At 37.3% G+C, this 15,205-nt stretch overlaps 1 pseudogene; it reads left to right on the top strand.

Moving 5' to 3' along the window:
• Positions 1-545: 545 nt before the first annotated feature.
• LOC131078654 (NAD(P)H-quinone oxidoreductase subunit H, chloroplastic-like) lies at positions 546-13,457 on the top strand (annotated as a pseudogene).
• Positions 13,458-15,205: the final 1,748 nt, after the last annotated feature.

Below are 15,205 nucleotides of genomic sequence, written 5' to 3'. Positions count from 1 at the left end.
GAGTTATACGCAATTATGTTTTGGATATGTTTTGTCCTAAATGACAAAGGGGGAGATTGTTAGACTTGTGTGAATATTGTTGATATTGTTGTCATTGATGTCAAATCACCTATCCGGTTTGGACCGGACAATATATGTGACCCAGATTGGTCAGGATATTGGTTCGGATGTTGTATGCAGTCAATATGAGCAGTTATTTGGTTATAGATAGATGTTGTTGTTTTGGACAGGCGTTATGATGTAGTATGATGGAGGTAATATGTTGTGGCAATCTCTAGAAGATCCTTGTTCTAGAATTTTGAGTTCTCATCAATCTTGATATCAGTTATGTGTCCCAGTATTAGCTATTTTGGTCAATATCAATAGTATCTCTTTGATCTTTGTGTTGCATTATTCTTGGTATGAGTGGAGTCTACGGTTTGGAGATGTACTTAATTTTGTTATAATGGGTCTAGATGACCCTGCCCCATTCTGGTAATCTTGGTATATGCATTGGCAAATGAGGTATGTAAAAGGAAGCGTGTAGAGATCTTACGGAGGCTGACATGAGTGTCTTGATAACGTGTTGGGCTTGGCCGACACACTATTTTGTATTTGTTCCCTCCAGTATACATATGTACATATACATTTGTAGTAGAAAAAGGTGATATGAAAGCATGATATGAAAGTGTGTGTGAGAAGGAGATTAAGGAAGTTCATGTGATATGCGAAAGAGAGTTAGCAGCAAAAGTAACAGTGTGTGAGTTGTGGACAGCAAAGGCAAACTGTGTTGCAGTGGTGCAGTAGTCCTGCACCAGACCTACTGCAGGACGGTTAAATAAAGATCTCTAACCGGATCTATTGTAAAGTTTGTGAATTATAATCTTTTCAGTTCAACCCTTTTTTGTTGCAATAAGCATTCCAGAAGTGAGTCATTCCTTTGTATCTTTCAAGTGAGCAGTCTGGCAGTGAGCTGCTTTTGTAATCTAGTAGTGAGCCACCCTGTCGCAAACACCATATAACTAGTTATATTCTCCTGAGAGTTAACACTCTCTATGGTTTTTCCCATTTGGGTTTTCCATGTATAAAATATGGTGTTTGTCTTGTGGTTGTGATCTTCATGTTTATTCTACAATTGTTTCATATATATTATGTTTGTTGAATGAAGTTTAATATCCTTGTGAAGATTAAAGTAAGAAGAAAGTTTTTTTTTAAGATCTGTGGGAATACTGATTCACCCCCCCTCTTAGTATTTCAGTGCTTTCAACCTAGTCAACAAAATGATATGGTGGTTTTTCATTTACTCAAAATTTATGAGTATATACTATGTAAGATTGATAATTATTATCAATTTGTATTGTGGATCTCCTATTACTAATCATTGTTATATAATGAGGTTGCAAAATGTAAGAAAATGTGATATAGTATTCTAAAAAATAAATTTAAAGATATAATAAGTTTGCCAAATTAAAAAAGAAAATAAGTATATAATATTTTAAAATATTATATCTTTTCTAAATAAAATCAAGGTATAAAAATGGATGTTATTCTTATTGTTGGATATTGTTGGTCATTTTTGCTGCTAGGATATGTTATTTTCATTGATATCCACATATTCCTGTGTACTGCTCCGATGTTTGCAAATTGGGAAGATCTTATGATCAGGTTTGCAGTGTTGTTTTGTTGATCATTGTTTTGTAGAGTTCGATATATCCTCTGGTATATTCTGGTGTGATCAGATCTTGTGCTAATATTTTGGGATATTGCTTGGGATGATCTTGTGTATCTTTATTTCATATGGATCATGATTTGGTGCCCCTCAAGTTATCTTTCTTTGTGACAGTTGTCGATTGGTTGTGTTCTTGAGCTTTTAGATGTTGATCAATGAAGATTTGATAAGTGGTGTTGGTGCAATTGTTCTTGATGATTCTAACGTGCTTGTTGGTGTTTCCTAGTTGTGTCCTATTTGTTTTGGTGATTTGTATTGATTGTTGTGTGTGTTTTTTATGATTTCTATCAACCGATGATGATTTTCATGTTATGCAATTTTCCTAGTGGTTGAGCGTGTTGCAATTGATCTTGGTGTGATTTCTGGTGGAGTTGCGTATTTGTGGATTTGATTTAGGTCCATTCTATTCCATATAAATCATTATATTGGTCTAGTGGTCGATCCTTGTATCGTGTGATATAATTTTGTAATTGAGGGTTGAGGGTTTAGTCGACCTTGCTACCAAGGTTGATGAACTATATATAGGTGATATATAGATGTACTTTAGGTGTCGATGTTGTGTATGCATTATCAGAGAGTGGTGTATGTGCGAACAAGAGATCTATCCTTCGGTGAAGTGTTGTGTGGAGATTGGTGTTACAGAGCAGATATTTGTTCTTAACCGGAACTATAATCAGGCATTTGAAGATGCTATTCTTTCAATTCATTTCTTCTGGATTGTAGTCTGAATCTTATTGTAAGTCAGTGAGACTTCCTTGAGGGTTTTAGCCTTCTAGGCCATTATATTTGAGCAATGAGCTCTAGGCAGTGTGCCTGAATGCATGTGCATTCCCCATTGTAATATTTTCACATACTATTGCAGAGTATCATCTTACTGTGGGTAGGTTCCCACTGTGGTTTTTCCCTTAACCGGGTTTTCCACGTCAAAATCTTGGTGTTGTGTGTTGTGCTTTCAATTTCCTTATCTGTCTTATTACTGCAGTTTATCAGATCTGTTTCTGTAGTTAAATTTGTTGATCTGGTGAAGACTGATTCAACCCCCCCCCCCCCTTAGTCTTCCTTCTTGGTTGCTACTAACACTTATGGTTGTACCAAAAAAATGTATCTCTAAATCCAAAAAACAAAATCATAGCAATGTTTGGAGGAAAAAAACATATTGGACCATAGCAAAAGCTATTTCTTATGTAAAGAGTCAATATATTCATTTTGAGCTTGAGCTTTACGATGATGGTGATTGGAAAATATTCCCTATAGCTAATTCATCGGGAAGAAAACCTGAGGGTTTTATTTCCTCCATAGCAGAGGAAAGGGATGAGAAGAAATAATATAAAGGAGATGAGAAGAAAGAGGATGAGAAGATCTCCTCTAGCTCAACCCAATTTTCATCACAATTTTTTACCCCTGATTATATATATTGTGCCCAAGAAGAAGATTTTGAAAACAATGGAAAACAAGATTTTGAAAATGATACACAAGAAGACCATGAAAATATTGAATAAATTAGAGGAAGTGGTGCTACTTTAGTATACCCTTAAAGACCTTAGAGAGGAGCAATAGGAATTTCTAGGGTCTTCTACAGGTAAATGGAAGGATGGTTGGGCAGAAGGGACACAGTTCTATAATACACTACAACCCTTCTCTCTAACCTAGATCACTTTGTCATTCCTTATTTCCTTTCCCAATGGAGAAGGAAAGTGCATCATTCTTTTTTATTAATCTTGATTTCGATATTAAATCTTGATGATATGGTTGTCTTATTCTATGAAAGTTGCTTTTTATTTATCTATGTCAAAGAGAAATTCTATTAAAACGTAGGAATATATGGACCATGAACAAAAACAAATGGATCTTAATCTTTTTTCTTACTCTAAATGAAATAAATCATATTTAACTTCAGAATCTTCTTTTATGATAAAAAAATTGTTTGTTCACCCCTCATTGATTCCTAGAGAACAAAGAGGATCTATTGAATCTCAAGTATGTTATTTAACCAATCTAACTAAAAGACTTACAAAACATTTGGACCTGCATGGAAGAGACTACTCGTCCCAAAGAGATTTGTGGAAAATTGTGGGTAAACATAAATGACTTCTGATTTATCTGTTAAAGAAAGAGATACTCTATTATAAAAGTTTAATCAATCAATTAGATATTCATGGACCAAGTTAATTTCAAACAAAATGTTTAAATCCAATTATGGTTTATTAAATTTCAGATCCGAATGAGTCATTATTTCTTTTGTTATCGCGGATTCTTTTAAAACCAAGGAAGAGTTATAATTATGGTTGCTAGGGAGCAAGACCCCATGATGGTAAGTATGGGTCCTCATCATCCATCAATGCATGGTATTCTTCGACTTATTGTTACTCTAGATGGTGAAGATGTTATTGACTATGAACCTATATTAGGTTATTTACATGGAGGGATGGAAAAAATCGTTGAGAACCAAACAATTGTTCACTATTTCCAATATGTAACATGATGGTATTGTTTATCTAATATGTTCACAGAGGTGATAATAGTAATGCACCCAAAAAATTGGAAAATATTCTAATACCTAAAAGGGATAGCTATATTAAAATGGTTATGCTAGAGTTAAGTCATATAGCTTATCATTTGTTATGGCTTGGACCTTTCATTGCTGATATTGTTGCACAAACTCCTTTGTTTCGTATTTTAAGAGAGAGGGAAATAATATATGATTTATTTGAAAATGCCACGATCATGCAAATGATGCATAATTATGTTTGAATTAGAGAAGTAGTTGTAGATTTACCCTATAGTTTGATAGATAAATACTTGGATTTTTGTTATTATTTATTCCAAAAGTGACAGAATTGTTGGCATTTTAGCACTAAGTTGTCATTAATGTCAACCGGCATGATGGAGATCCACATAAGGGTAAGCATAAAGGATAAAGTACAAACCGGTCTGAAAGATGGTTGCTTTTTTATGATGAAGAGGCAGAATGTTAAAAGTTGTCTCACAGCATCGGAGGTGAAGATGTGAAACCGGTACAAGATGCTCTACCGGTTGACAGAAGAAGAACACTTTACTGGCAAAGGGATATACCGGTATGTGTCTGTCAGACCGAATGCATGTTGGTGGGCCATGTCTTGATCGGTATGATGCCATGTGGAGCAGAGGTGGCAAGTGTGTTGTGGTTGTTGAAGCCTCATCAACAGGATTGATGAAACAGATAATCACCATTAATGAAGGAGCCACAAATCACGAGATTGCATTTGACTGATTGCGGCTTGAGGAAGAAGGAATGACAGAGGAAGATCAGGGAGTCGTTGGCACCTGAATCAAGGCAAAGGAAATTTGATTCAGGATGTTCTCATAAAGGAAACTTCTGGAACACTTTATGTGTTGTCTGACTTCATGACAGAAGATCTAATTCGTGATTGCCACTCTAAGAAAAACATGCATTGGATAATGAAAACAGTGTGCAAGTGTAGTATTCAAGGATAGGTGATTTATCCAAGATAGGAGGGATTGGATCTCATGAAGATTGTTTCAAAAAGAGAAAACCCTAACCACTCAGGTTTTTGAATTGCATTCTGGCAGGAAAAAAGGTATAAGGAATAAGAGCTCTGGACAAAATATGGTGTTGATGTTGTGAAGATTGAGCAGAGAAGAGAAGTGAGAGTGAGCAAGGAGAAAAATTTAGAAGGTGTTCTGAGCAAGTTGCAGTGTGAGAGTGCAAGCAAACTAGTGAGAGGATTCTACTGGCAGTATCATAGTCTGGCAGTTGAGCCTAACCAGGAAGGGGTGGCAGAGCAGGCAGCATCATAGTGTGACATAGTGTGTTGAGAGACTGTGTTTGAGAGGGAGAGAAAGATAACAGAGAGTTATTTGATTCAAGAGTTGCAGAAATCACTTGCAACAAGAAGCCTTAATTGTATTCAAATAGTATTTCAATATACATCGCCAAGTTGAAGCTTGGTGCAAGGGTTGGTGCTCCTTGGGTTGGTGCCCAAAATATTTGTAAGTCGGTATTTTACCTGTGAGGCTGGATTGGAGCAGTAGTTTCCAGAAGCTTTTCTCACCAAGGTTTTTCCCATATTGGGTTTTCCTCGTAAATCTAGTGTTGTGAGTATCTTGTGTGTGAATGATCTCCTTGGCCTTCTCTCTTGTATTACCGGTATGACTGTTTAGTGGTTAAGTAATAGTTGATAGTCTAAAGTTAGATTGGTAAGAAGAAATATTTAGGAACCACTGATTCACCCCCCTCTTAGTGGTATTTTGTGTTCAACAATTGGTATCAAAGCCTAGGTTCCCGGTTATCTCTAAACCTTGGGTAGATTCTGGACTTTGAACACAATGGCAAGAAGTGAGTCTGCTTCATCAAAAGCCCCCATGTTTGATGGATCCAACTATGCCTTCTGAAGTAGAAGAATGGAGACCTATATTTCATCTCTTGGTTTTGATGTGTGGATGTCGATCAAGAATGGGTATGTCATTCCTAATACTCCTCCCTCTGATCCGAATGCAAAAAAGGAGTATGAGAATAATGCAAAGGCAAAACATGCTATCTTGAGTGGACTATCCAATAATGAATTTGCCAAAGTCATGCACTGTATTTCAGCAAAGGAGACATGGGACAAATTGTAGAGGTTGTTTGAGGGAGATGCAAAGGTCAAGGAAGCCAAGCTGCAAATACTAAGAAGCCAACTTGAAAGCATAAAAATGAAAGATGATGAAAAGATAGCAGACTATCTTCACAGATTTGATGAAACTGTGAATACTATTAGAGGACTTGGAGAAGAGATTGCAAATGAGATTCTTGTCAAAAAGATACTTAGATCTCTCACTCCCAAATATGATACTAAGGTGTCAGCCATAGAAGAAGCCAAGGATCTGAAGACTTTTACAATGGATGAGCTATTTGGCTTTTGACGGCCTATGAGATGAGAACAACCAGTGATACTTCCTCAAGGAAAGAGGCAGCATTCAACATCACCAAAAAGGGCAAAGAAGTTGTTACTCATAAAGAATCCAGTGAAGACTCTGATGCAGAAGTAGCAAACTTTGTCAGGAAGCTCAAAAGAGGATCCGACCGGTACAAAGGAAATCTACCACTTAAATGCTTCAACTATGGGAAGATAGGACACTTTGTGGCAAGTTGTCCTCACAAAGAAACCGGTGGAGATGAGTCAAGAGAGTTCAAAAGATCTGTCGGCAAAGACGGAGAAAGGAATGACTATTGGTAGGGAAGAAGAGGCTACCAAAACCAAAAAAGCCTGTATACCATTAAGGATGACACAACAGATGATGAAAATGCATCAAAAGATGATGACCATGAGAATGACAGAAAAGTAAATCTTTTCATGGCACTTGACAGACCTGCTGATGAAGATGAGGAAGAGGAGGATATTGAGGCTGAAGTGGATTTGGAGAGTGAACTTATCATTGCACTTGAAGAATTGAGTAAAACAAGAAGAGAACTCAAGAGGGTTAAGCTTGGTGCAGTAGATGAACAAGATTTCTTGAAGCAGTCTCTAGAAGAGTCCAGTCAAATCATATCTGACTTAAAACTGCAGCTGAAAGAAACTAAGAGGATCGGTGAAGCCACAGCTCTTGATCTGACAAAGAAAGAAAAGGAGCATCAAGAGCTAGAAGCAGAAATAATAAATCTCATAAAGGAGCTTGAAGAAAGCAAGGAAGAAATAAAAATAAGAAGTGAGTATGAAGGCAGCACTGAGGCTTTGGATAAGATGTTGAGCAAACAAAAGCAATCCAAAGACACTAGTGGCTTAGGCTTTGAAGATGGTCAAGGTTCAACCCACAAAGGTAAATCCGCCAAAGAAATAATGTTCACTTCTTCAGTTGAAGGTGAAGAAAAGAAGACATTCATTGTAGGCAAGGATACCGGCAAAAAGACATATGCAGATGCTATTGGAAATCGTCATCCAAACCGGTATGCAGAAATGAACTGGAGGCCACATTTCATGCATCAATATGCAGACCCAAGGAGGAATGTCAGAACTAACCTAGAAGGATTCACCAGATTCAACAACATGAAGGGAAGACCCCCAATGAGGCAGTTCCATTCAGAACCAAGACAGCCCAACCGGTATGTTTCAAACTTTCATGGTTACTATTATCGGTGTAATAAATTTGGGCACAGAATAGCTGACTATAGGTTAAACAATAAGCCTTCTATGAATTATGAAAGTAGAAATTCATTTAATGCACTCCGGGATATGAATTTTGTCTACTATCAGTGCAATGGATATGGTCATAATAGTTTTGATTGTAGGAAGAACAAACCGGTACCCTACAATAATTTTAAGGATGTTCCCTTTAATGAAAATATAAAATACTATAACTGTCAAGAATTTGGACACATGGCAAAGTTATGCAAAAACAAGAAGATCAAGCAAATGAAGGCAAATATAGACCAAGGGCCGATAATTGAACCTGAGCTCAAGATAGCAGCAGACAAGAAGAAGGAAATCAAACCAGTTTGGGTTGATAAATAAAAGGAACAGGCAAAATCAAGTCTCTTAGTACAGACAGCCTTGCATGCTGAAAGGAAAAATCTATGGGTGATAGATAGTGGTTGTTCAAACCATATGACTAGTGACAAAAATAAATTCATCAAACTTGAAGACTGGAATGGTGGATCAGTAAGGTTTGGAGACAACTCCTCCATCAAAATAAAGGGAAAAGGAACTCTATGCATTGATGGAAAACTTAAGGCACATGATGTATATTATGTGAAAGGCCTCAAGCATAATCTGCTAAGTGTGAGTCAGATGTGTGACAAAGGTTGCAAATTCATCTTTGACTCAACTGGTTGTCAGATAAAGAAAGACAGTACCGGTAAAGTTGTGGCAGAAGGAAAGAGAACTCATGGAAATGTTTATAATATGAAGGAATGCTATGAGTCCCAATGTATGTTAGGTCAAGTAGATGAAAGTTGGTTGTGGCACAAAAGATTAGGTCATATCAACTTTGATAACTTAGTTGCAGTAAGCAAAAAGGGGTGTGTGAGGAATATTCCACCCATCATCAAACCGATAAACACATTTTGTGATGAATGTGTAAAAGGTAAGCAAACAAAAGTGAGTTTGAGGACAAAGGAGCACAACACCTCAAAACCATTTGAAATTGTGCATACAGATTTGTGTGGTCCAACTCAAACAAGAGCACTTGTCGGTGAAAGATACTTTATGCTCTTCATTGATGACTACTCGAGGATGACATGGGTTACCTTTCTGCAAGATAAATCACAAGCATTTGAAAGATTCAAAATCTTTTAGAAAATGGTGGAAAAGGAAAGTGGGTACAAATTAAAATGTCTAAGATTAGACAGGGGTGGAGAGTTCACATCAAATGAATTTGAAGATTATTGTGAAAAACATGGAATTAGAAGGAAATACTATGCTCCTAGAACACCACAGCAAAATGGTGTGGTAGAAAGGAAGAATAGGACAGTCAAGGAGATGGCCAGAACCATGTTAAATGAGGCCAGTCTGCCGGATACATATTGGAAAGAAGTTGTTCACACTACTGCATATACTTTGAACCGGGTTCAATTAAGAACAAACAACAAAATGACACCTTATGAGTTATGGTATGACCGAAAGTCGTCAGTCAAATACTTCAAATTATTTGGAAGCAAGTGCTTCATTAAGAAAGATATGGATGGCTTAGGAAGTTTTGACTCTAGGAGTGATGAAGGAATCTTTCTTGGTTACTCATCTAACAGCAAAGCCTACAAATCCTACAATAAAAGACTGAGAAGAGTCGTTGAAAGTGTGCATGTAAGAGTGGATGAGGATATGCACAAAGGATATCAACCACACATTAACCAATATGATGACTCCGGTGATGAACATGATGAAGTTCAGTCTGATACTGAACTAGAGGTAGCATCCCAGAAGGCTCCCAAACGGTATGTACAGCTGAATCACCCGAAAGAGAAAATTCTGGGATATAAGAGTGATGGTGTGCAGACTAGAAGAAGACTTGCCCAGAATGATGAACAAGTCAACCTATGCCTCGTGACTGAATTTGAACCCAAAACCTTCAATGAGGCTAGCAAGAGACAAGAATGGATGGATTCCATGGAAGAAGAACTGCACCAGATTGAGAAGAACAAGACTTGGGAATTAGTCCCTAGACCGGAAGACAAGAACATCATTGGCACAAAGTGGGTCTACCGGAACAAGATGAATGAAAAAGGTAAGATTGTGAGGCATAAAGCTAGACTAGTGTGCAAAGGATACTCTCAAGTAGAGGGGATTGACTTTGAAGAAACATTTGCACCGGTGGCTAGATTAGAAGCAATTAGGATGTTTCTAGCTTACTCTACCTACAAGGGGTATAAAGTATATCAAATGGATGTAAAATCTGCTTTTCTAAGTGGAAATTTAGAAGAAGTATACATGGATCAACCGGAAGGATTTCTACTGCATGATGATGAGACATTTGTGTGTCGGTTAAAGAAGGTTATGTATGGTTTAAAGCAAGCTCCCAAAGCATGGTACTCAAGATTAGATCAGTATCTGAAGGAGCAGGGATTCGAAAAGGGAAGTGCTGACAACAATCTATACATAAGGAAAGATGGGAATCACATGATTATTGTGGTTGTGTATGTAGATGACATCATCTTTGGAGGCAACAAGGCAACAAGGATACTCTTTGCAAAGAGTTTGCTGATCAAATGCAGTCAAAATTTGAGATTTCAATGCATGGTGAGTAGACTTAATTCCTTGGCTTGCACATATTATAGAAAGATAAAGGAATGTTTATCTCACAAGTCAAGTATGCAAAGGAGATGCTGAAGAAATTCCAACTGGAAGATTGCAAACCGGTGAGTAACCCCATGGTGACCGGCAACAAATTGAGTAAGAATGATGAATCACCGGTAGTGGATCAAACTTTGTACAGATCCATGATAGGCAATCTATTGTATCTAACTGCTTCAAGACCGGATATAGTTCATGCAGTATGCATGGTAAACAGATTCCAAGCTGCACCAAAGCAGTCACACATGAATGTTGTTAGCAAAAATTTTAGGTACCTACAAGGAACACTCAGCTATGGTTTGTGGTATCCTAAATAGGGAGATTTTATCTTGGAAGCATACAATGATGTTGACTGGGTAGGATGCATTGATGATAGAAAGAGAACAAGCGGTGGTGCATTCTTTCTAGGTGACCGGTTGGTCTCTTGGCATAGCAAGAAGCAGGACTCAGTCTCCTTATCTACTGCTGAAGCTGAGTACATTGCTGCTACTACATGTTGCTCTCAGGTGCTTTGGATGAAGCAGACTCTCAAAGATATACAAGTGGACATCATTGAACCTATTCTCATCCGGTGTGACAATTTGAGTGCAATCAACATAGCAAATAATCTGGTCATGCATTCCGGAACAAAACATATTGCTATCAAATATCACTTTCTCCGAGAGAAGGTTGTAGGGCAGGAGGTAAGGATGGATTATGTCCCCACTAGTGAACAAGTAGTAGACATTTTCACCAAACCGTTACCGGTAAGCTCTTTTGAGTACCTCTAACACAAGTTGGGAGTTATGTCATCTGTCCAGGAAGATTTTTTGTGACTCAGGGGGAGCTTGGTATGGGTCAAAGGGGGAGTGCGCAAGTACCCTTTGTCATTGTGTCAAAGGGGGAGAAATGTACCGGTATGGAGTGGATTGTGAGAAGTTGACATCAATGCCAAAGAGGGAGATTGTTGGCATTTTGGCACTAAGTTGTCATTGATGTCAACCGGCATGATGGAGATCCACATAAGGGTAAGCATAAAGGATAAAGTACAAACTAGTCTGAAGGATGGTTGCTTGTTTATGATGAAGAGGCAGAATGTTAAAATTTGTCTCACACCACCGGAGGTGAAGATGTGAAACCGGTACAGGATGCTCTACCGGTTAACAGAAGAAGAACACTCTACTGGCAAAGGGATATACCTGTATGTGTCTGTCGGACCAACTGCATGTTGGTGGGCCATGTCTTGATCGGTATGATGCCCTGTGGAGCAGAGGTGGCAAGTGTGTTGAGGTTGTTGAAACCTCATCGACAGGATTGATGAAACAGATAATCGCCATTAATGAAGGAGCCACAAATCATGGGATTGCATCTAACTAATTGTGGCTCAAGGAAGAAGGAATGACAGAGGAATATCAGGGAGTCGTTGGCACGTGAATCAAGGCAAAGGAAATCTGATTTAGGACGTTCTCATAAAGGAAACTTCTGGAACACTTTATGTGTCATCTGACTTCATGACAGAAGATCTGATTCATGATTGCCACTCCGAGAAAAACATGCATTGGCTAATGAAAACCGTGTGCAGGTGCAGTCTTCAAGGACACGTGATTGATCCAAGATAGGAGGGATTGGATCTCATGAATATTGTGTCGAAAAGAGAAAACCCTAACCGCTCAAGTTTTTGAAGTGCATTCTAGCGAGAAAATAGGTATAAGTAATAAGAGCTCAAGACAGAATATGTTGTTGATGCTGTGAAGATTGAGCAGAGAAGAGAAGTGAGAGCGAGCAAGGAGAAAACTTTAGAAGGTGTTCTGAGCAAGTTGCAGTGTGAGCGTGCAAGAAAACTAATGAGAGGATTCTACCAGCAGTATCATAGTCTGGTAGTTGAGCCTAATCGGGAAGGGGTGGCAGAGCAGGCAGCATCATAGTGTGACACAGTGTGTTGAGAGACTGTGTTTGAGAGGGAGAGAAAGATAACAGAGAGTTATTTGATTCAAGAGTTGTAGAATTCATTTGCAACAAGAAGCCTTAATTGTATTCAAATAGTATTTCAATATACATCGCCAAGTTGAAGCTTGGTGCAAGGGTTGGTGCTCCTTGGGTTGGTGCCCAAAATATTTGTAAATCTGTGTTTTACCTGTGAGGCTGGATTGGAGCAGTAGTCTCCAGCAGCTTTTCTCACCGAGGTTTTTTCCATATTGGGTTTTCCTCGTAAATCTGGTGTTGTGAGTATCTTGTGTGTGAATGATCTCCTTGGCCTTCTCTCTTGTATTACCGGTATGACGGTTTAGTGGTTAACTAAATAGTTGATAGTCTGAAGTTAGATCGGTAAGAAGAAAGATTTAGGAACCACTGATTCACCCCCCCCCCCCCGAGTGGTATTTTGTGTTCAACAAGAATATGAAAGGATTATTACATGTGATCCTACCTTTTTGAAATGAGTTGAGGGAGTAGGCATTATTAGTAGAGAAGAAGCGACAGATTGGAGTTTATCAAGACCCATGCTACAAGCTTCTAGAATCTAATGGGATCTTCGTAAAGTGGATAATTATGAATGTTACAATGAATTAGATTGGAAAATCCAATGGAAAAGAGGAGGTTCGTTAGCTAGTTATTTTCTTTGAATCAAGGAAATAAAAGAATATATAAAAATAATTAGACATGCCCTATAAGTAATTTTGGGAGGTCCATATGAGAATTCAGAGTTTCTACATTTAAATTAGGGAAGAGATTCACAATAGAATGATTTTGAATCTCAATTTATTAGTAAAAAGCATTCCACTAATTTTGAGTTATCAAAACAAGAACATTACATGAGTAGAACCTCCCAAGGGAGAACTAGGAATTTTTTTATAGGAGATAATAATATTTTTCCATGGAGATGGATAATCTAATCGCTTAGTTTTATTAATTTGCAAATTCCTCCTAAGCTAGTTAAAAGGATGAAATTAGTTGATATCATGATGATTCTGGGTAGTATAGATATCATTATGGGAGAGGTTGATCGTTAAAATGGTTATTAGTATAGCAAGTCTCGAAGAATGAACTATCAAATTATTTTATCAATTAGGATTTTCAAGAGAATCTCTAGTGATATATGGATTCTAATCAACATAATTATCCTTCTATTAGAAATTGCAATAGGATTATAAGTTATTGTATGGCTGAAAAGAAAATATCTACAAGGATATAAGGCATTGGACTTGAATAGATTGGTCCTTTGGGAATTATTCAAGTTTTGATGGATAGAATAAAACTACTGCTAAAAGAGGATATTATTCCATCTAGGAGGATATTTTGTATTTAGTTATAATGGGATCATGTCCACCTCATTAAATTTTAGTTATGTTGGCATTTAATGTTTGCATTAAGCATTTAATGTGTATCAAGGGTAGTTCTCATACCTCATCACACCTTGCCTATATAATCAAGGTCTTTATACACTATAACATCTCTCATATCTCTACGTGGTCCTCCCTACCCAATCCTTATTTTTATGGTCTTAATGATAGTATTGCCTATACTGTGGTTCATCGCTAGTGGAAGGGAAAATCTTCCCCCCTCCCCCAAATTTGTCTTGGCTCGGATGATTCTCCCCATCCTTGAGCTGGGTTTTGAGTTGTTGCAAGTTTGATAGGTGTTTTTCACCTGTCTAACCTTGGTTCCTCTGGGGTTCGTACCCCTATTTTGTTGTTTCTTTTATTGCCTTTGGGCTATGTTTTTTAAGGGTCAGCACCCTTATTTGATGTTTGTGTAATGTTGATAGTATTTGGCTATGTTATGGGTCAGTGCCCTAGTTAACATTGCTTTACTAATCAAAAACATATCTCATATCTCATATATTTCATTATCATTTCTCAATATTCAAGCAAGCTCTTTGTTATAACACTCTCTTGTGGAAGGTATCTTTATTGGTCAATCCTCAAGTTTGCAACTTCAACAGTCCATAAATACACAAGTGATGTTATTTTGGAGGCAAAGGGGAGAATGGAAGTGAATGTATTGTAATCACAATTATTTGTTGATAATGCATACTTGGCCTCTCTTCTTGGTGGATTTTTTTCGTGCAAAGGTATCTCCATGTAAATCTTGTGTTATCTGATGCTCTTATGTTTCTGATTTGTATCTCATTGTTGCTATCTTATGGTGATGCAAAGCTTCATTTATTGTTGTTATAATTTTACATATGGTAGTGTAATAAGCATGATATGTTAGTTGATTTTTACCATCATAAAGTATAAGGATCTAAGCATGGTTATCCCATATTAAAGCAACTCAATTTCAAAATTGCATATAAGTTTCAATTTTTCATGTTGTAGTACTCCAAGTCTTGTATCTCATCCTTTGATTGATTATTTGGATAGAGGTTGAATTTCCCGATCTTTTTTATTGAACCTGTATGTTTCTCAACAAGATCATGATGTAACATATGGTGTACCAAGCACAATCGCAGCAAACTAAATGACATCAACACACAACCCAAAGTCTAATTTCACACCCACACTAGAAATGCACATCAATAGCCAAGAATATTGCAACACCAAACACAAAGGAACCATGGATTCTTACAACAAGTGAGGAATGAGAAAGAATAGGAGCAAGAGTACATTTCAAAAAAAACATTTATTTTATTTCTTTCCAAAATATTTCTTAATGATTTTTATGTTATATCCCAAAAAAAAATATTATGAACAAATAACCTGGACTCTTAAAAAAAGGAGTCTCATTAAATAGGATCAAATGTGTAGGGCTACACAAA

Source organism: Cryptomeria japonica, chromosome 2, assembly GCF_030272615.1.
Source record: "Cryptomeria japonica chromosome 2, Sugi_1.0, whole genome shotgun sequence".
Classification (NCBI taxonomy): domain Eukaryota; kingdom Viridiplantae; phylum Streptophyta; class Pinopsida; order Cupressales; family Cupressaceae; genus Cryptomeria; species Cryptomeria japonica.
Note: the sequence above shows the minus strand (reverse complement) of the source record. Positions and strands in the feature narration are given on the sequence as shown.